Source organism: Triturus cristatus, chromosome 4_1 (assembly GCF_964204655.1).
Source record: "Triturus cristatus chromosome 4_1, aTriCri1.1, whole genome shotgun sequence".
Taxonomy (NCBI): Eukaryota; Metazoa; Chordata; class Amphibia; order Caudata; family Salamandridae; genus Triturus; species Triturus cristatus.
This window is the reverse complement of record NC_140585.1, coordinates 1273987329-1274007694: the sequence shown is the minus strand read 5'-3', so window position 1 is coordinate 1274007694 and position 20366 is coordinate 1273987329. Positions and strand designations below refer to the sequence as shown.

Here is a 20366-nt window from a genome sequence, read left to right as displayed (position 1 = left end):
ACATATTAAATCAAATTATTCTAGTGATAAAGCAAGGCTTATAAACCAGTGGTAACATATCGTTTTTAAATATTTAAACCCAAAAAGAATTTCCCTATATCTTACTGCATTAATATGTTCAACAGTTACTGTAATGGGAACATTGTGTTCCCTTTAGTCTTTTAAAGTATGTGCTTGCCCAGTGTCTTGCACTGCATGCGGCATCAACTTTGGAAGAAAATGCTCTGAACAGGCTACGGGAAGGACCCACAGCTGCTGATTGCAATCAGTCATATAAAAGTATGTGAAGACAGGTCTTTAAGTGGGATGGAAAGTGTGATGACTCTCTAAAATGAAACACGTAAAATACATTTCTGTGATTCCTATAGTGTGCTAACCAACCAGTATGTTGTTTACTCTCTGAGAAGTAATTGCATTCAGATATATAACACAACAACTAACCTACACCTAAAACCTGCCAGCACGATTGGCTATGTCAATGGTTGTTAGCTGTTTAACATAATTGAGCAACAACAAGGATTTGATATAAATAATTAAACCTTCAAAATGTTTCAAGACTGCAGTAATGCTTCAGGAATTCTATGATCGCTAACGTCCATCTTTATCTTGTAAATTAAATTTCATCAAACCTTGGGAACAGAAAACTGTGCCATTAATACCATGTGATTGTTAAAGTCTGCATTGCATGCTCTTGGTCTGGAGACTAAGCAGCATAGCCATGCACCTCTGCAGGGATGTAATACTTGAAGTGAGGCATGCAGCTGATTTAAAGGCACTCTGCTGGTAGACCACATTAGAACGTCAATGCATTTATATCAAATGGGCCAACTTAGCTCAGCTGGACTGGAGAGACTTTACAGCACACAGCATGTACTTCGCTGCAGGACTCAGGGGCAGTTTTTATGTCATACAGCAGATAACTGTCTACTGTAAGCACATTTTTCTCGCTTTGTATTTCCTCAGCACTCTGACATTTTGACAGACATGTAATCACCCTGTTCAGGTTAGATACCACAAAATCTGAGTTTAGCCTTCTTTGCAACAAATATATGTATCTGCTCAGTCAGAAATCAATTAGATTTTAGATGAGACGTCCCTTGTTAGATAAGTGTTAAAGTCTATTCTAGTTCCAGGGCCTCTTTCCCTCTTCCCCCTAGATTTCTTGCTGAGTCTAATGGAAAGCCAACCATTCTGAATATAACACTTGAATAGTGCAGTGCTCTCTGTGCTTTATTACCTCTAGGATACTGACAGCGCCTCAACTCTACCTCTGATATTCACAAAATATGATTATTAATCCCAAGGTTGGCGTTCTCTTTTATGGCTCCCAGTGGCAACAATAATTCAATTTTGAATAGTATATCGTAATGTTAAATACATGAGTAACACAACTCAATCTAAATGTGGGGTAACTTCTCTGTCTTGTAAATTGGAGATTTTTCGATAGTCCAGTGCCTATAAATATTTGTTAGGACTTTAGGCTTACATAGGGTTAACATTGAACTTCCCTGGCCTTTCCGATGTTCCGGCCTCTCTGGAAATGTTCCTGTTTCAGTTTGGCCATTCAGTGCGTGCCTATATTGAGCTACCTTTGATCAAATTCGCCAAAGTTGCGTTCCAGTAATAGGTCATGTATCATGTTTAATGGATAGCTGATATGTGCCTTAACATGTTTTATTTGAAGTAGTGCGGCTGTGTAAAAGTGTGCTTCTATGAGCAGTAGGCTGAGCATGAGACTGAGTTAGAGAGACCAGTGCCTGAAATACCACAGTAAGATGCTGAGCCTGGTTGAGACTGATCTCCTTGAGCTGACAGCAGGAAGGCTGATGCGAGTCAGGGAGACAGCCAAGCAAGGTGACAAGACCTACTATCATTTCAGAATCCTTTTGAGGACTCCTTCAATCAGACCTACATTTCACAGTAGTACTTGCTTAAAGCATTACGGGGGCGGTTCTTGCAGTTAGACACTGATTACAACTTTGGCGGTCTGACCACCATGGTCACAGTCCCTAGAAAACCATTGCACCAGCTCTCTTCCGCCCGTGTATTATGCGTCATGCAGCCTGAAACAGTGATCACGTCGACGGCCTGGTTTCTGCCTGGTCCGCGGCAATATGCAATGTTGCTGATTCATACTTTGACACCATCAATGCTGTGGCTTCCCGTGGAGCCTATTAGGACAACACTTTTGTACTGGCGGTCCCCTAGCAGCGGTTCTCCAACAGTGGTAGACCGCCGCGCTATGCTTGCAGCATGTCACCACAACAGTGCTCATTGGATGGTTTAAAAAACTACACAGCCGATGTTTTGGTCAAGTGGGCACACCTGCAAATCACACTATAAAACACACCCCATCCCTGACCATGATTATTTGCTTCTCAACCTGGTCCCACAAGATAGGCCCCGCCTTTTTGTGCATTCTCTGTTAAAGCAGCCCTTTTTTAATTTTCCCATTTAGCACTTTCTACACCCTTTTTTGCTTTAGCCTATTCACTAATATCTCTTGTTTTTTGTGTTAATTTGACATAATCCTCTCAGTAGGAAGACAGAATTGTGGAACAGGATAGTCAATAGAGTGAATTCTGTACATACCACCCTGCACACACAGCTAGAAATTAGGAACAGGTGCCACGACCTAAGGTTGAAGATATATACTTGGCTTCCATGCACTACCTGGATGCCCAGATGTTTGCCGGTGGCGGGTCCAGCGGCCCATTACAACTCTTTCCTTGGGAGGAAAGGATCTTGGGCATCCTAAATACTGATGGCATGACAGGAATACCTACGGGAGTGGAGTCTGGTAAGTTACACTTCACTAGGGGCCAGATATACAACCCTTTTTTGTGCTCGCAAACGGGAGATCGGCCCGGTTGCGACCGAACAAAGGGTCCTAACATGTACAAATGCTATGTTGTCTGGCTCACAAAATAGTTTTTCCGACTCTCGCTATTAGGAAGGGGCATCCCTTCCTAATAGCGAATCTCAATGCCATGTACTATTCTCTTGCGACTGCATTTGCGGCCGCAAATCACTTGCAGTTTACCACCTACTTCAAGTAGGTGGTAAACCACTCGCAAACCCCCTTCCCCTTTGTGAGTGTGTGTGAAAATATTTTTTAAGTGCAGGCAGTGGTCCCAGGGACCTCTGCCTGCCCTTAAAAAATGAAACTGAAAAGTTTCATTTTTCTTTTTTAAATGCAGACCATTTTCCTTTAAGGAAAACGGGCTGCATTTAAAAAAAAAACCTGCTTTATTGAAAAAGCAGGCATCGACATGGTGGTCTGCTGACCCCAGCAGGCCACCATCCCTGGGAGTGCTAGCCATTCCCAATGGGGTTGCAAATTGCGCTTGCCTCGTGAATATTAATGAGGCATGCCATTTGCGACCCCATTGGGAATCGCAAACAGTGTCTGAGACAGTGCTGTACATTCACTTTTGTGAGTCGCAAATTGCGAATCGCAATTTGAAGCAATTTGAAACTCGCAAAAGTGAATGGTCGTATATCTGGCCCTAGGTGTCACATTAACACAATGTCCTGTTTGCTCTCAACTATGCTTTTGCAATTGTGTTGTCTATCTACTTCCCAAACATGCAGTCCTCAAAGTATCTGAGACGTTGGTTTGTCTGTGTTAATGTGTATTGTTGCATATAAGATCACATGTATCAATCTCCATAACATGCATAATGTTGCAATGCTGTCTGTAAGTATATAGTCAGAACAATATCTTCCCTGGACCCATGATATGTGTCAGATTATAACTCTATGGTCCATCTCATTGTCAGCACGTATGGTACACTAACCATTTGTCAAGTGTTGGTAAGTCGAGTTAGAAATGCCTACAACTACCATGAGGCCCTGTGACTGTCACCCAAGATATAATAGTCTCTTTGCCCCTTCTCACTTGTCTGCCATGTTACAATTGATTTTCCCTTACCATACAGTTTACAATTTTGTCAAGTCTTGGTAGAGCGAGTTGGAAATGCCTACAATTACCATGAGCCACTGTGACTGTTCCTCTAACCAAGATGCAATAGTCTTTTTGCCTCTTCTCACTTGTCTGCCATGTTACAACTGATGTTCACCTTACATGGATTTTGCAATGTACATATAATGCTCTACTCAGAGACATGTCTGACTACTATAATTGATTGTGTCCTGGTATACTCAATTGAAACCTTTGATGGCATGAGTGACATCATACAATGTGTGTACCTCAAATATCTGGCAGGTGGCAGGTGACTCATTGATTCTAAACTGCTCACATGATGAATAATGCTAAACATACAACCAAATTGTGGGTACGCCTGTACTCTACACAACTAGACCTTGGAATGGTCAAATTCACATGTTACTTCTACACTGTGTTGACTTATATGTTTAGTAGATGTCATGTTTATCCCTAAATCCAAAATACAACATAACAGCACGTCTAAAGAGCTGCTCAATTCTACTACATGCATTGAATGTCTCCAAATTTCTAGTTAACAACTTCAACAACACGCAAACAGATCACAATAGCAATCTCTACCTATTTAGTTTAATTCTAGGTCTCTACTTACTGTGACATAAACAATGTCAAAGTAGATACTACACCTCCACCAATAACAATGTTCTCAATTTCTCAACAGGTCTCTCTGGCTGTGCACCTGGCCAGACCATGGCCACCAAATAGACTTTACCTTCACCCCGGAATCAAGCCCTCAGTGATGACAACACTCCTGAAGAGGTGGGTGTGTATAACCTTTCTGGTCCATCTGGTCAGCCTGGGCAGATGGCAACAGTGTGACTCACTGTTACCACAACAACACCTCCCAGCCCAGCTGCAACAACACAGCCAACCACTGTCCCCCCACACTGTATACCTTGCACAGTCAGCAAGCAACATCTTGTGCCCCAAGTCCTGGATTCTGAGGTGGCAATCACCAACACAGTCACTGAGGAACCAGGAGCCAGTGGGATGGTGCAGTCTGGGTCGATGGCATAGGCCCGTGGTGGGAGGGTTCATGGGAGGGAAACTGTGGACCCGCTGAGTGAGCCCACCTGGGCCACTGACTCCAAGGCCACCACCACCCAAGTCTTGGGAGTCTATCAAGACTCCCAAGGCATGATTGGCTAGTTACTTATTGAAATCCAGGAGATGAAGCAGATGGAGAGGGACACTAACCAGGCGGTGGACGGCATCAACACGAACATGGCCTCCCTGGTTGGAGTGCTGCAGGACTTTCCATCTGCAGTGCTTTGCCACCTGTATCTACCCCTTCTTGTGGTCCATGTAGATCCAGGCCATCAGGATCTGCAACAGCCACAAAAAGAGAGGCCCTGTCAGAGGAAGACATGTCTGCAGACAACCCTGTCTAAGCAGCAGCAGATCCTCCTCCCCCAAAAAGAGGGGATGCCCACCAAAATAAACTAGGAGGTGGAGATAGCAAGACATCCACCACTGTCAGTAAGAAACCTTGCACCTAATTTCCTCCTGTGTGTGCAACACATTCCCTTTGTGGACTATTCCTGTATACCTTTCCATTTCTGATTAGAGTAGTATGTTGAACTTTTGACTCCAGGCAATGTAGATCTACAACTATGTTTTCATCCACCATGCCTGACTTCTTCACTTTTGGTTTGCCCTGTTTTATTTTGAACATTTCTACTTTTCTCCTTGTTCAATGCAATAAATACACTAGTAACAAGTTTATTGTCTCTTGTAGTATCTCTCACATCCACCAATCTATATGTGCTCCCATTTGAACTTTAGAATTTCAAAACAAGGTACGTAATTAAGCATGGATATGTTGAATGTAAACTATGATTAACTCAGGATCACAGCCATGTCACACCAACGCATAAATACAAGTGTCTGGTCTTATAACAGTTTTATTCCATTGCTGGATTCATAGGCTTGCCTGATGTCAGAAACAAAGCAAATAAGACACGACTCAAATATCCTGTGTCAGTGATCACAGATTCAGTTACAGACCTTAACAACATGGAATGAGGGGACACATCAGACAATAACCTATACAACAGGCAACAAAGAAATAGGTCTACTTTATCAGCTGGAGCCATATTGCCTACCTCACAAAAGGAATCCCACATCAATTAAACCAAGAAACAGACACATTACACAACAACAGTTCCTGAGCAGAGGGTCATTCCAATCCAGTGTTGGTGCATCTGGTGGAATGTCACAAACAAATGTCAGTGATTTACCACAAGCACTTTGGCCTTCAATGAGAAGACACATCAACAGCTAAATACAGTTCACACACATTGATAATTTAGCCAATATGAAGGCAGAAAACCATGATTTGGACCAACACAACATTGTATTGGAGCACATGAAGGCACGCAAATTGCATTAGGACTACCACACCACAGGCAACAAGTTTAATGGATCCCTTGTAACTCCCATCTTATTGCTGTGCAAGCTGTCTTGGTAAAGGTTTTGTACACGCAAAGTTTGTAACAGACATTCCCAAGAGCAACCCATGTCCATTTCAAATGTCTGAACAGCATCATATACCTGCTAAAGTCACAACTCTGAAATGTCCAAATGAAGATGCCATGGTAAAGGAATCTAAAACAAACCGAAACAAAGAGTTTAGCTATGAAACCATACATATGACTCAATTCACATAGTCAACTTCTAGAGAACAAAGCCCAAGACAAAATTTGAAACAAAACAAAGCTACAGTAACAAAACAAACATCTTTCACCAGATTTTGCCAGAGTTTCATATTCATAGTATTTTGCATAAACACCCTCCTCGCATCATCACAACAAGAGTTGCTATAAGAGTCAAAGTCATTACATTTAACACCATACTTTCACTCATGAGGAGAAGCTTTCAATGAGATCTTGATGCAAGCCAGCTCTTTCCGCTTCATTACTATCTATCATCATTTGGCATTTGAGGTTCCTTACCCAGTGGCTCTTCATGGTCTTCATCCCTTGGATATAAAGGATGTTCCGTTGCAGGGCAATGTTGTGGAGCATGCAGCAGGCTACGGTGATTTGACATTTCCCAGGTGAGTAGAGGAGGGCTCCCCCAGTCATGTCTAAACATCTGAATCTGGCTTTCAGGAGCCTGAAATCCCATCCAATGGCCACAGTGTTCTTTCATGTGCCTCATTGAAGCAGACTTCCCCTGGTGTAGTAGGATTCCTCAGCGATGCCAACAAGCATGGGCAGATGGGATGCACTGAGTCTCCTAGATGGAAGACAGACAGCAGTGCAACAATGAGTTACACACTTTTAAATTGTACTAGCTGACATTACCCACACAAAGTTAGGACAGATCACACTTATCAACAAGCCAGGCCCTCTCCGGTAGCAGTTGTGACATCAGCTGGGGTATGGTACTGTTCTGCAGTATGGAGGAATCATGGGCAGATCCTGGAAACCAGGCACAGATGTTTGAGATGTGCAAATCTGGTAAGCAGACAACTTGCACGTTGATAGAATGGAAGTGCTTCCTATTATGGTACACTTGTTCCCTGGCTTGCGGTGGTACTGAGGCAATATGGGTGTGATTAATGCCTACAAGCACATGTGGGATGCGACCAAATCTATCAAAAACATGACCTTCTCAAAGGCTAAATCCTCACGTCTGGGGAACTGGATGTAGCTTGCCATATATCTCATCATTGCTGAAAACATGTCTCTTAGTACACGACTTAACATTGGCTGTGACAAACCACTAGAAATAGCCACAGTGAATTGAAAGGAACCTGTGGCCACAAAATGCAAGACTGGCATAAGTTTCACAATTGGTGTGAGAGATGTAGGAAAATTGATTTGAAGAAGAAGGTCAGGCTCCAAATGATAACATAAATCCTGTATTGTTTGCCGACTCAAACTAAATTTCTTGATCATCATCATCATAAAACTTTATTTTCGATCAGAAAGGTCTTATAAAGTACATCTCAATACATACATATACATACAACACCATAAAAGAATGATTTAAAATGACAAGTTACCTTATAGCTAACGTGTTTAATAAACAACTAGCAAGAGGGTACAGCTTTTTTATGCTAAAACAACAATCTAATAATAGCACATAATCACATATATAAATAGAAATGCCAAAAGTAGACAATTCATTTCATTGCGAGTAATTAAATTATTAAACACAATAAAAGATAGAGAAGGAAGCAATATTAAAAGGACCTATATCCATTAAAACAGCAATGCAAAAATCTTGCACAAAACACTTCAAGCGTCTGATCCATTGGGCCATCAGGAATTTTGATAAACTAAATACCACAATTTTCCTTGTATCTGTACTAATTATTCTAAGCACTTCCAGATAATGTCTATTGCCAATGTAAGTACTACAAAGCGGAATAATCCACTTGACCCTCAAATTTTTGTAGAAGGGACAAAAGAATAATAAATGGACCAGGGATTCGGGACCTCTTTTGCATGCTGGAACGTGTCATCAAGGAGAGCTTTACTTTGCCATCTGCTACAGAACACCTTGGTAGGGATTAACCTAAATTGTTGAAAAAATGCCCACGCCAAAGGCAAGAAAATCTTGTCAATTGTATCTCCGTACTCGGGGAAAGCTTTAAAAGCAACAGACTGCTGGGTAAGTGATCCCCAAACATTAGAGACACTTTCCACCATAGTAAATTCCCAGCCAACTTCCTTAACTCTTATATTTTGTAATCAGGGACATCTTTTCTGGATCAGTCCAATAAAATTGTAATCATAATTTCCTCAAGAGTGCATTAAGTGAACAAAACCAATTGATCTTGCTAACCCTTTGGGATACCATGAGTTGCAGTAGGCCCACTCGATAGGGGGCAAGTGCCTCAGTAGGCCACATTTGATGCCAAAACATTAGGGCAATCTTCCTTTGAGCCAGGTTGAGGAAAATTGGAATCAGGGGTGAGCTTACTGGAACGTTGAGGAGTGATCTTACAAAACTGTGTTTTGTCACAGAACGGCAATCAGCATTCCCACTACTCCACAATTCTGCTCCATTGATGGCTGAGCCGAAGGCTTTAGTGTTATAAGTTTCTAGTTTTGGAGTCACTTTACCCAACACAGTTCTTTTGTGAATCTTGATTATGTGGGAGGTTTGCTGGATGAGCGAGTGATGTACTTTCTCAAGATGTAGGACCGAGCTCAGATTTGGGGCTAAGCGTATCCCTGAATAATCAAAGGTGGAAAACAATTCAATAGGGCTATCCCCAATGGGAATACATCTCTTGGATGTCTTCTGAGTACTCTTGGAAAAGACAATATACTTTGTTTTTGAGCCAGTTAACTCCAGCCCTCGCTCATTACAAAAGTGGTTAAAATCATTCAAAAACGAATGGAGCCCTTGGAGAGGCTTAGATAACAATAATGTATAGTTGACAAAGAGAAGGGCAGGCGCCCTTCTCTCTCCGACTCAAGGGGAATTGCACCCATCCTTATTCAGGTTCCTTGCTACTCCATTTATAAAATGTGAAAACAGGGTGAGTGCTAAAACACACCCTTGTGTAACTTCACGCCTAATCAAAAAGGGCTCTGTTAGCTGTCCCTCCTCACCCCACCTAACCTGAGCCTTATTGGCTTCATGTAAACTCATCAGAATATCCAATAAGTTTAGTGGGATTACCATCTCGGCCAACATCTTCCATAGCTTGCCCTGTGTGACCAGATCAAAAGCTGTATGCAGGTCCACGAAAGCTACGTACAACTTGCCCCATTTAATTAATACTTCTTTCCAATAGATACAGGTGAAGTGAAAGACCTAGTCCAGGGTGCTGATGTTGGCAAGAAACCCAGCTTGGAAGTCAGACAGATGTTCACTTCTGAGAGCCAATCCAGGAGACAGGCCATATTTGTTTGCAGAATATTTTCTGCAGGGAATCTATTAAAATAATTGGTCTACAGCTACTTGGCTTTGTCCTGTCCCGCTTCTTGTAAACAGGTATAATCTCAGCTGATTTCAAAGAACATTTCTCGATCATATATTTTTCTTTCATGGTCTGAATGTCTGGAAATGGATGGTACACTGGAGGCTGTTGTCTCCTCCCTCTCCCAGCTACCTATGTGAGGAGTGAACATGATTTTTCACATTAGTCAAAGTGTCCAGAGTAACAGATATGAAAAGTAAGCCAAAACTCCTGTGACATGACATAACTGCTTTAAAAATATTACATATAATTCACATTATCATTATCTACTGTTAAACATCCTCCAATAATCCCTAATGTGGCCTTCACATGTGTCTGTAACAGAAATGTGCACATCACCAATTCCGAAATGTAACATTTTCTCAAAGCCAAGGTTTTCAAAACATTTTAGGTCAAAAACCACCAACGGTGGTGTAGAGTGCACCACACACATTTTGCCTTTCATGCACATTAATGCACCATACAGATGATTTTTGAGCTTGGTATTAAATGAGAAGGGAGTATTTCAAATGTAAACATGTTAACTCTCATTTGTTGTGGTGGTGACGCACTTAACAGTCACCAAAACTGTAGTTCAAACCGCTAAAATTGCAGTTGCCTGATCTCACATATGGGACATTTGAAACGACAACTGCCAGGGAAGACAACGTTGCGGCAGGCGCTTGCATCCATGGCAAACACAACTGATCTGGCAAAAGGACAGGATGAACATTTCACAATCAACAAATTTCTCAAAATGGGCCCATATATATATATATATATATATACTCAAGTTTCCTGGCTGTTTCGCTGGGGGTCATGTTTTATTTTCACCTTAATCTGGATTAGTCAATGCCTAACCTTCACAGATCAACACTCTTCCCATGGTCAATGGGCCATTAGTCAAGTACTTGATGGTGATATTTACAAATTAACTAATTTAACTTATAACTCTCAATAAAATAATCATAGACTCCAGGTAAGATTCAATGAATTTTATCTAATAACTCAGTCAAAATGAACGCTCATTTGTACAGATTCACAGTGCAAACCCTCATGGGAGAGAAAAATGTGTTTATAAAATACCTTCAATTCATAGACTCATTCAACAAATCAATGCATTAGGAGCGATAGATGAAGAGACAAAAGACATAATAAATCATACATTTGCAAATGATATGCAAATTTAAGACAGAATAACAATTACCAAATGGTGAAATGGGGAAACCCAACCGTCTGGCCAAAGGGCTGGTGGAGGTCACCTGATTAAGATTCAGGAGACAAAGACTATAGGACAGGATCAGGACAGGGAAATACTTACTACACTTCTCTAGAACCCCGACGCACCGGAATGCATCCCTCTCTTACACTCTCTTCCTCCTCTGTATTCTTCCCCAAATCTTCAATCTAATCAGGCCGTCTTTCAGGAATTAATCTTTCCAGTCTGTTATCTTCTTTCCAACAGCAGCTCTCGGTAACACCTCACTCTTCATCGACGTCTACCCTTTCTTAACTTAAGTCACTCTAGTTATACTCTTTGATCTGCAAGTCCCACCCTCAAAAGTTGCAAGCCCCAGTGGATCATGGATTGTGATTGGACAGGGGCAGGGTAGTTATCATCACCTCATGCTGTCATTCTCAATTGCTTAATGAATTTTTTGTCTAACAAACCCTTCCCATTTAATTTATTCATTTTTCGGTGCCATTTCCTTTCAGACACATCCAAAGAAACAGATTAGATACAAATTCATATGTAGTTCTACAGTTGAAGAGAATTCCCAGGTGTCTGCCCTTGGCTCTTGGCAGCCTGTCAATGGTCCGGTCAGCGGGTCACTTCAAAACTTCAGTGCGCAGACTCAACTTGCGTTACGTTTCAACCTCCATCTTATCCCTTGGCTTAGCACATCAGGCCCAAGCGCACACTATTTAATAAAGGAATCATAAACAGATGTTAATTTCTCAAATATGTTATTATCACTGTTCACCACCCACTTCTACTCTATCCCATGTTATTTTCTTCTTTGTTAAGCAAAAAACATTAGCAGTGTCAGCTCTCTTTAAATTCAGGCAAGCATATGCAGGCACGCAGTGCCTCAAGACCTACAGTTAGTTACTCTTTGCGCATGCATGAGAGTTTCCCTCCCACATGGGTTAGTCACATGGTTATTTGCACAATTCTGGTTCGCACATGCGCAAACCAATTTTCTTTTTCAAGTGGGATTTCAGTTGCGTAGCAATTATTCTTTGTTATTTAAGCATGCAGAAAAGCTTGTTTCCCCATATGTGAATGTTGTGTGTATGTTAGTTTTCTTTTATCTACTATTTCTTATTATTAGTACCTGTTAATGAGAGGTTCATCCGAGCAAGTTTCTTTTCCTTGAATTCTTGCTCTATCAATTCGCCCTCTGATGGCATTTTAGAGCCATCATAAAATACCGATCATTACCAATTGCCAACTTTATCATTTAATCTTAGTACCTACGTTGTGTTCTACACATTCTTTATTTTTCTCTTTTATGTTCATTTCTTTCATCTTACCATGTAGATTGTCTCTCATTTCTTCTAACTCTATTTCTTCCCTTTTTCTATTTTTACCCATCCTTCTATTCTTTATTTCAATCATTGACCCAGTTATCATTTTTCCCTTGCAACATTTATAGGTCATTACCATCATTAATATCACTAATGCTCTTGAAATCACAGGGATTATTTTTTTACTAATAAACTATTTCCAAAGGTGGAAAACGAGTTAGTTATTTTAGAAAGACTTTTACTAAATTTTTCCCATACACCATCAACCTCAATCTTTGTAATAGTCTTGATAAATCCCTCAATCCCTTTACTTTTGTCCGGGATATATGTACAGCAGTGTTGAACTTTCAACATGCCACAGGCTCCTCCTTCTTTTGCCAATAAGATATCAAGGGCAAGTCCCTTTTGCAAAACCATAGATCTGATCGCAACCATTTCAGTATTGATCATTAAGACTCCTCTAGCAGTATCTGTTAATAAACGGTCAACTACAGTGGACAATTGACGTATCTTGTGTGAATTCAATATGACTCCAACTGACGGTATCAGTGCACCAAATATATCACCTACTATTTCTGAAAAACGTCCTCTTTTATTTCTGGTTAGTCCTTAACTTATGTCATTCATTTAATTGTTCTTAGTGATGTGGTATACCTTCGGAAATACAATGGCAATGTAACAACTGCCATACCATCGTGCAGGTAACCTATAATAGGCATTTTTACCATACACATAATAAATTCCTAGGAATACAGGATCAGTTACCCCTTTTAGTTCCCATGCCCCCATTATTAGGAAGGCATGTTCACATTCACTGGTAGCAATGAAAATACTATTATATTCAGTTTTTAATCTATGTAGACAGAATTTCACCAATTTTGACAAGGCCAGGGACATTGCACCATGAGTCTCGCCTTTCTTATAATCCCCTTCTAAAGCGGCCCATGGAGGTATATGGGACTTTTGCTCAACCACTTTCTTTTGGAAATCCTGCCTTCTTTCTTCTATTAAATTAAAAAAATATTTTTCTTCATCACGCAAAAGGCATGTTAGATTATTTCTATGTGCATGTGTTATGTCTATGGGATTCATTGTTAGAAAGAATTCTCCCATGAACTCTGCATTTTTACCACTAAGTACTGGATTCATATTACTTCTCATAGGGATTTCTGAATATACTAAATCCATGTTAGTATAATAATATTGTAACTTACCAGTAATATAAAACAAACTAGTTACAACACTACAAGACACACCATAAGTTAATCGAAGATGATGATATGTCACACCCTCTGAAACAGAAGTAGGTAGTTTCATGCAAACATAACAGTCACTCACATCCATTGTGTTAACATACTGGTAAAAGAGTTTAATAAATACATTTAATGACGAATCACTATTTGATTTATCATGATAATACCTACTTTTATCCATTTGAACTAAATCTGTAGTAGTTGTTTTCTTAGTTACCGCATTCACTCTTTCACTAGTATTTGTGTTATTCTGATTGTTAGTTACCATTAGGACAGGTATCACAACTGTTAATAATAACCACATCAAAATTAATATTGTGATACTACATAGACAACATTTAACACATCATCGTTTTATATTAGATTTTGGATGTTCAGTCACTTTTACTTCTGTCATTTTAGTATCTAAAATGTATTTCTAAATTTTAATTCTCTAAAAATATAATTATTGTAAAAAGTAAAAACTTTGTGTGATCCCACACTTCAAAAGCTTTCAGCTTTTGTTCAGTTCTTCTTCACTCTTGATCTTTTCTTCTTTTGATAATTTCTCAATGGATCCACCCTTTGTGCAAAAGTATTTTATTTAAGGTGGTCTCAAATCTCTTTCATCAGATCCTTCAACAATGTTATTTTATGGTTCTCCATTTAGATCAAGATTTTCAAAATCTTCCAATATAATGTAGATTCACTCTGTAGCCTTATATTTTCTATTTAGTACCCTTGCTCTTTTTGACAATCTAAGTGATCTTCTTCTTGATTGTTCTTGTTCAACCTGACTTGATACCACGTTTACTTGCTCTAGTTCTTTCCCTGTTTTTCTTCTTAGAAAGTATCTCAGTTTTTTACTACACTCGGCCAGTGATCTCCCTTTTTAACTCTTTTTGTCTGTACTGCCTTTTCACCGTCTTCACCTATCGCAAGTGTCCTTTTATTTTCTCTTCCTTTTGGTTAAACTTGTTCTGATTTTTCTGTTTCTTTTCCTTCTGTTGTTTGTATTTGCTCTGAACCCTCTAGTCTTTCTTTTTCTTCTTCTGCCTGAGCTTGATCTAGATTTTCTATAAAAGATTCTTCTATTCTTTGTTCACGTTGTTCCGGTCTTTCAAGCTCTGGCTCTTTCTCAGACTCTACAGCAGCCTCTTCAGTCCCAGTATCTGGTGCCCACTCTACTCGACTTGTACTTGGTTACTCTTCGTCAATGTGTTCTTCAGAGTCTGTCTCTCTGATTTCTGTGACATCACAACTCTCAGCTTCTGGTTCTTTTCTTTGTTCTACCAATTGCTGCTCTGGTCGTTCAAGTGGACTTGGGACTCTTTGAGTATGACTGGCATGAATCCAATTCGGTAAGCCAGCACACTTCACTGCTGTTGTTGTGACCAATATGACTTGATGTGGTCCTTTCCACCTTGGTTCCAAAGACGACTTCCTTGTGTGCTTCTTTATCACGACCCAGTCTCCAGGACACAAATCATGAGCTTGATTTGGCTGTGCTGTATTTGCATCTTCTCCAACCTGGTGAGGAACATAATGTACCAGATCAACTAGTCATTTACAATAGTCCAACACTAAATCATCAGTTATATTCATCAATTTCTTTCCAGGAACAAATGCCTGTCTCATCGCTCTCCCCATGAGGATTTTACGCGGACTTAATCCTGGTCTTCGGTCAGGAATGCTTCTAAGGCTCATCAGTACAACTGGCAAAGCATCGGGCCATTTCAGTGAAGTGGATGCACACACCTTTCCTAACCTGGATTTTATTATACAATTGAGCTGCTCAACCACTCCAGAGGCTTCTGGTCGGTAGGCACAATGTAATTTCTGTTCAATTTTGAAAGCTTCACAAATTAGTTTAATTATCTAATTATTAAAATGAGGTCATCTATCTGATTCCATAGTGACTGGAAATCCAAATCACGGAATGAGCTCCCTCAACAGTAGTTTGGCAAGTGTGAGACTGTTATTCCCCATCGAGAAAACAGACACACAATAACAAGGATATACTTCAAACCGTTGCGTGGTGGCAACTCAATGAAGTCTAGTTGCAATCTTGTGAATGGCCCTTCTGGCTTTCCAATTTTTCCCCAACTAACCATTGTCTTCCTCCCTGGATTTTGTAGTTGGCAGGTCAAACATCTTTGACAGAGACTTTCTACAACAACCCTGAACCTGGGATTAAACCACATCTGTCTGAAATGTCTAATCATGGCATCCCTCCCAACGTGTGTAGGTCCATGATATACCCTAGCCATTTGTGACAACAAGCTATCTGGCATTATTGGTCTACCATCTGGACACACCCACACTTCATTGTTAGCCCTTCTTCTGCAACCTGTTTTTATCCAGTGTTCCTTTTCTTTCATGTCTGCCTCATCCTGTCATTGTCTAAATTCATCCCATGTTTCAAAAGCAGAGAAAAACATTTGTTGGAAATTGTTAACTTCTTTTTCCATCCCTCTGTTTAAAAGACATTGTATTTCTTGTACAAAATTGTGCCACTTGGTCAGCGTACCGATTACCCAGTGTCACATAATAATTTCCTGACTTATGTGAGGCACATTTGACCACTGCGATTTCTTTTGGCAATTGTAATGCTTCCAATAGTTCTTTAACATCTTTGCCATTTCTTATGGGAGACCCTGAAGAAGTCAGGAATCCTCTCTGTAGCCACAATTGTCCAAAGTTGTGCACAACCCCAAAACCATATTGACTGTCTGTAAATATGGTTACTCTCAATTTTTTCCCAAATTTACAAGCCTTCGTCAATGCAAATAATTCGGCTATTTATGCAGACTTGACTCCTCTTAACAAAGGAAGCTTCTATGATACCTGATACAGTACATACAGCAGAACCAGACATCAATTCTCCATTCTCCATTCCCAAACATGACCGATCAACAAATAGTGCAAAATCTGACTCTTCCAGTGGATCGTCAAGGAGGTCAAGTCTTGGCTTTGTACACATTTCTGTCACATCCAAACAATAATGATCAACTTCCTCTTTCACTTCCTCACAATAGGAATCATGCAACAATGTTGCTAGTTTCATCATAGTGCATCTTGTCACACTTACATTTGCAGCACCCAAGATTACTCTTTCATGCTTAGTCAGCCGAATAGGCGTCAAATGTTGAGTACAAGTTCTTGTTAAAAGGATCTCAACTGAATGTGGTACATAGACCCTTGTAGGATGTCCCATCACAATTGATTCACTCTGTTCCAGACTCACACAAGTAGCAGCTACTGCTTTTGGGCAGCCAGGTAATGCTGGAGCTACTGGATCAAGAGTAGCAGAAACGTATGCTAATGGACATCAAGACAATCCAAGTGCACACCCTTCCCTGGCACAACAGAACAAAGCAAACTCTTCCGTATAGTCTGGCATTCCCAATGCTGGTGCTTGACACAAACAACTTTTCAATTTTATGAATGCTTCCTCACTTTCATCATCCTACTTAATTGGATCCGTCATATCTTTCCGTGTCAACCTTATTAAAGGTTTTGCAAGTAGTGAAAATCCACTTATCCATTGATGACAGTATCCAACCACTCCCAAAAACATTTGCACTTCTTTTTTAGTTCTATGCATACTCATTTGTCGAATCACTTTTATCCTTTCCGGTGTCACTTTTCTGACTCCTCTCTCTATCTTATGTCCAAGATATTGAACTTCTTGTTTACAAAACTGTAATTTTTCTGGGGACACCTTGTGTCCTCTTTCTGCCAAATGGTTCAGTAAAGCTATTGTGTCAGTGACACAAGCTTCTCGTGTCTTTGATGCCACCATAGGTCATCAATGTACTGAACCAAGACCGAATTTCCTGCTATAACCAAAGTTTCTAGACATTTTTTCAAAATCTGATTGAATATCGACGGACTTTCTGTGTACCCTTGAGGAACTCAGCACCATGCCAAAACACGGTCACCGAACCGGAAAGCAAAAAGATATTGGCTATTTGGATGCAGTGGAATTGAAAAGAATGCTTGGCACAAATCAATCACAATATACCAATGGGCATCCCATGGTATCTGATAAAGAATCACTGCAGGGTTTGGTACTACAGGACAACAGGGTACTACTATTCTATTAATTTTCCTCAAATCTTTCACTATTCTATATTTTCCACTAGGCCTTTCAAGTCCCATGATTGGCGAATTACAAAGACTGCTCAATATCTTTTTTTAAATATCCTGTGCAATCATTTGGTCAATTACTAGGGAAACTCCTGCTTTTACTTTAGGGCTCATTCTGTATTGCGGTGTAGTTGGATATATTGCACCCTCCTTCACCACAATTTTGACTGGGTCTACCTTTGCCATTAGACCAATTTCTTTTCGTGTAAAATCCCACACATCTGACATGTATTACTTTATTCATCAGGCAAATCACTATTGGTAAGAAGTGAAAACATCTCATCCACTTCTGTTCCCTGTTTAGCTAGCATCATTTTGAAAGCTACATCTTCATCTGGTGTTTGGAAAGCCACACCCTCAGATGTACAAAAGATGGTGCAGTTCATTTTGCACAACAAGTTCCTACCTAATAGGTTTACTGGACATGAGCCGCATACCACAAATTGATGCATGTCTCTGAAATATCCAATATTCACTTCTGTTGGTTTTGTGATTCAGATCCTAATCTGCTTATTCAAGACTCCTACAAATTGGATAGTTTCTCCCAAGAGGGGTAGGTTTGGTACTTCTGCTGTTCTTACGGTAGCAAGGGTAGCGCCAGTATCCACTAGGAAAGTGATGTTGTTTCCTTCAACCTTTCCATCAACAAATGGACCTTACTGATCTACCGCCAAGGATGCGCCAAGCACGCACTCCTCCTCCCCCCTCAGGCACCGTCATTGCAACATTCCTAGTTCACTCGCATCACCTGGCATCCAATATTGTCGAACGGTCTGTGTATTCTTATCACTTTCTTCACGGAATCCGGTATTCACACTGTACCTCTGCACCTGAGCGTTCACATTGTTGGGCAAAGGGGCTTGTGGCACCTGCAACTGAGGAGTAACTATCTGTTGCTGTTGCTGTTGATTCACAACCGCCTCATTCTGTATCTGCAGATTTAAAAGTTGATTTACCCCAATATTCTGTTGAATATTTCTACAGTCGTTCTTCCAATGTCCAAGCTTTCCACACCCATGACGAGGATATTTCTTTTTCGCTTCTTCTCTTCTCACTCGTCCCTTTCCCTTGCTTTCATTCGACACTTGACTATTCTGATTATGTCCATTCATCTGATTATCATTTTGAGGACCATAAATTGCTTTTTGGCATTCTGCTATCTTCACTTGTGCCCACATCATTTTCTCTTTTAACTTTTTATGCGTTCAATCAATGTTGTCACTACAGTATTTTGTATACTTCAGAATATCATCGATCTGCTTACTTTGCCAGCAAAGCATGTGCTGCTGAATCATTTGGCTAATCTCTGATCTTAACACATAGACAAACCTATATACAAAATGTCCCATATCTTTATCACCAATGTTCTCAAATCCACTATACTGTTTTAACACCTGTAGCAGCCTTTCATACTACGCATGCACTGACTCGTTAGGTTCTTGAGTTGTTCTGTCCATTTTAACCCAATCTGTTTCCTTAGGGGGAATTTTCCCTTTTAGAAAAGTAATTACTTGATTATATTTCTTCATTACATCCTCTGAAGGCGCACCTGTCTTTGCGTCTCTAGGATACTCTTCAGTTGGCCAATCAACTGTAATTTTACATTCTGTCCACAAATCGGTTGGTACCACTATGTCAAACAGACCATCCAAATCCTTCAACAAAACCTTTGAAACCTTGACAAACCTCTCTACCTGCTTGTACCATTCAATTGGTTTTTGTCTCAATCTAGGGAAGTCATTTGTAAAGGACAAAATGTCCTGTCTACTTCATGGAACATGAACATAACACCACCTGAAACTTCTCTCATCGGACATATCCTTTCAACCTTTTCTACTTCTTTCAACGGAAATGTAGATACCTCCTTTGTAGATGCCTCAACTCTTTTATTTGTCCATCTTCTTCTCCATCGATCTACATCTCCCCATTTCTTCAAAAGGCATATCAATTCCTTTATTTGTTATCTCCTCCCTGATGCATTCAAGCTTTCTAAGTTCTTCTCAGTAAATTCTGATCTATGGGGTTTTTGTAGTACATTTGACTTTTCTATATCCATTCCAAATTCTAAAGCTGTTTCCGCTATTTTCTCATGAACATTCTTTGTCCTCCAAGTTATACTTTTGCACAGAAACAACAACTCTTCATCTTCATATGAACCTAGTCTGTCAAGACTTATTGTATCAATGATCATTTCTTTTAACTCCACCCTTAACTTACTTGCATCTATAGTTTTTGGTGGCGTTTTCTGTTTTCCTAATCCTTTTGCCCATTCCTCCAGATCTTCAGGAGAAAATCCAGCAGAACTTCCTGCCACTGGTGTGACAGTTGATACTTTCCTCCTTGCATCTATGGGTAGAATTCTCTTTGGGGTTTCAGTCACAGTCTCAATATTTGGGAGATCCAATAATGAAACATTCAAATCACTCTCACTAGTTTGATCTTCTAGCATGGCTATCTCCTTTCTAGCACTATTCTGTGAGACCACCACATTTTGCGACCATACAATGGAATTACAGGACCAATAGTTACCGGTACTGTCAGTGCTTCTGCATTTAAACCT

The 20366-nt window shown here is 40.2% G+C and overlaps 1 protein-coding gene and 1 long non-coding RNA gene across 5 annotated transcripts in view; one reads left to right on the top strand and one right to left on the bottom strand.

Moving 5' to 3' along the window:
- LOC146856570 (uncharacterized) overlaps positions 1 to 5660 on the top strand; it is a 51143-nt gene extending 45483 nt beyond the window's left edge. Inside the window, exon 3 of the long non-coding RNA XR_014981531.1 lies at positions 4629 to 5660. This is a non-coding gene — a long non-coding RNA (uncharacterized LOC146856570). The remainder of the gene's footprint in view (positions 1 to 4628) is intronic.
- Positions 1 to 20366, bottom strand: part of LOC146856569 (uncharacterized) — a 161134-nt gene that overhangs the window by 112273 nt on the left and 28495 nt on the right. For 2 of the 4 annotated variants that reach the window (XR_014981529.1, XR_014981528.1), the window contains exons 2-3: positions 6922 to 7207; positions 6521 to 6574 (exon numbers count right to left, since the gene is read on the bottom strand). The gene's annotated coding sequence lies outside the window, so the exon portion shown is untranslated. Of the gene's footprint in view, positions 1 to 5863; positions 6575 to 6921; positions 7208 to 20366 lie in introns of those variants that run through there. The other 2 variants (XR_014981527.1, XR_014981530.1) reach the window with 2 other exon arrangements.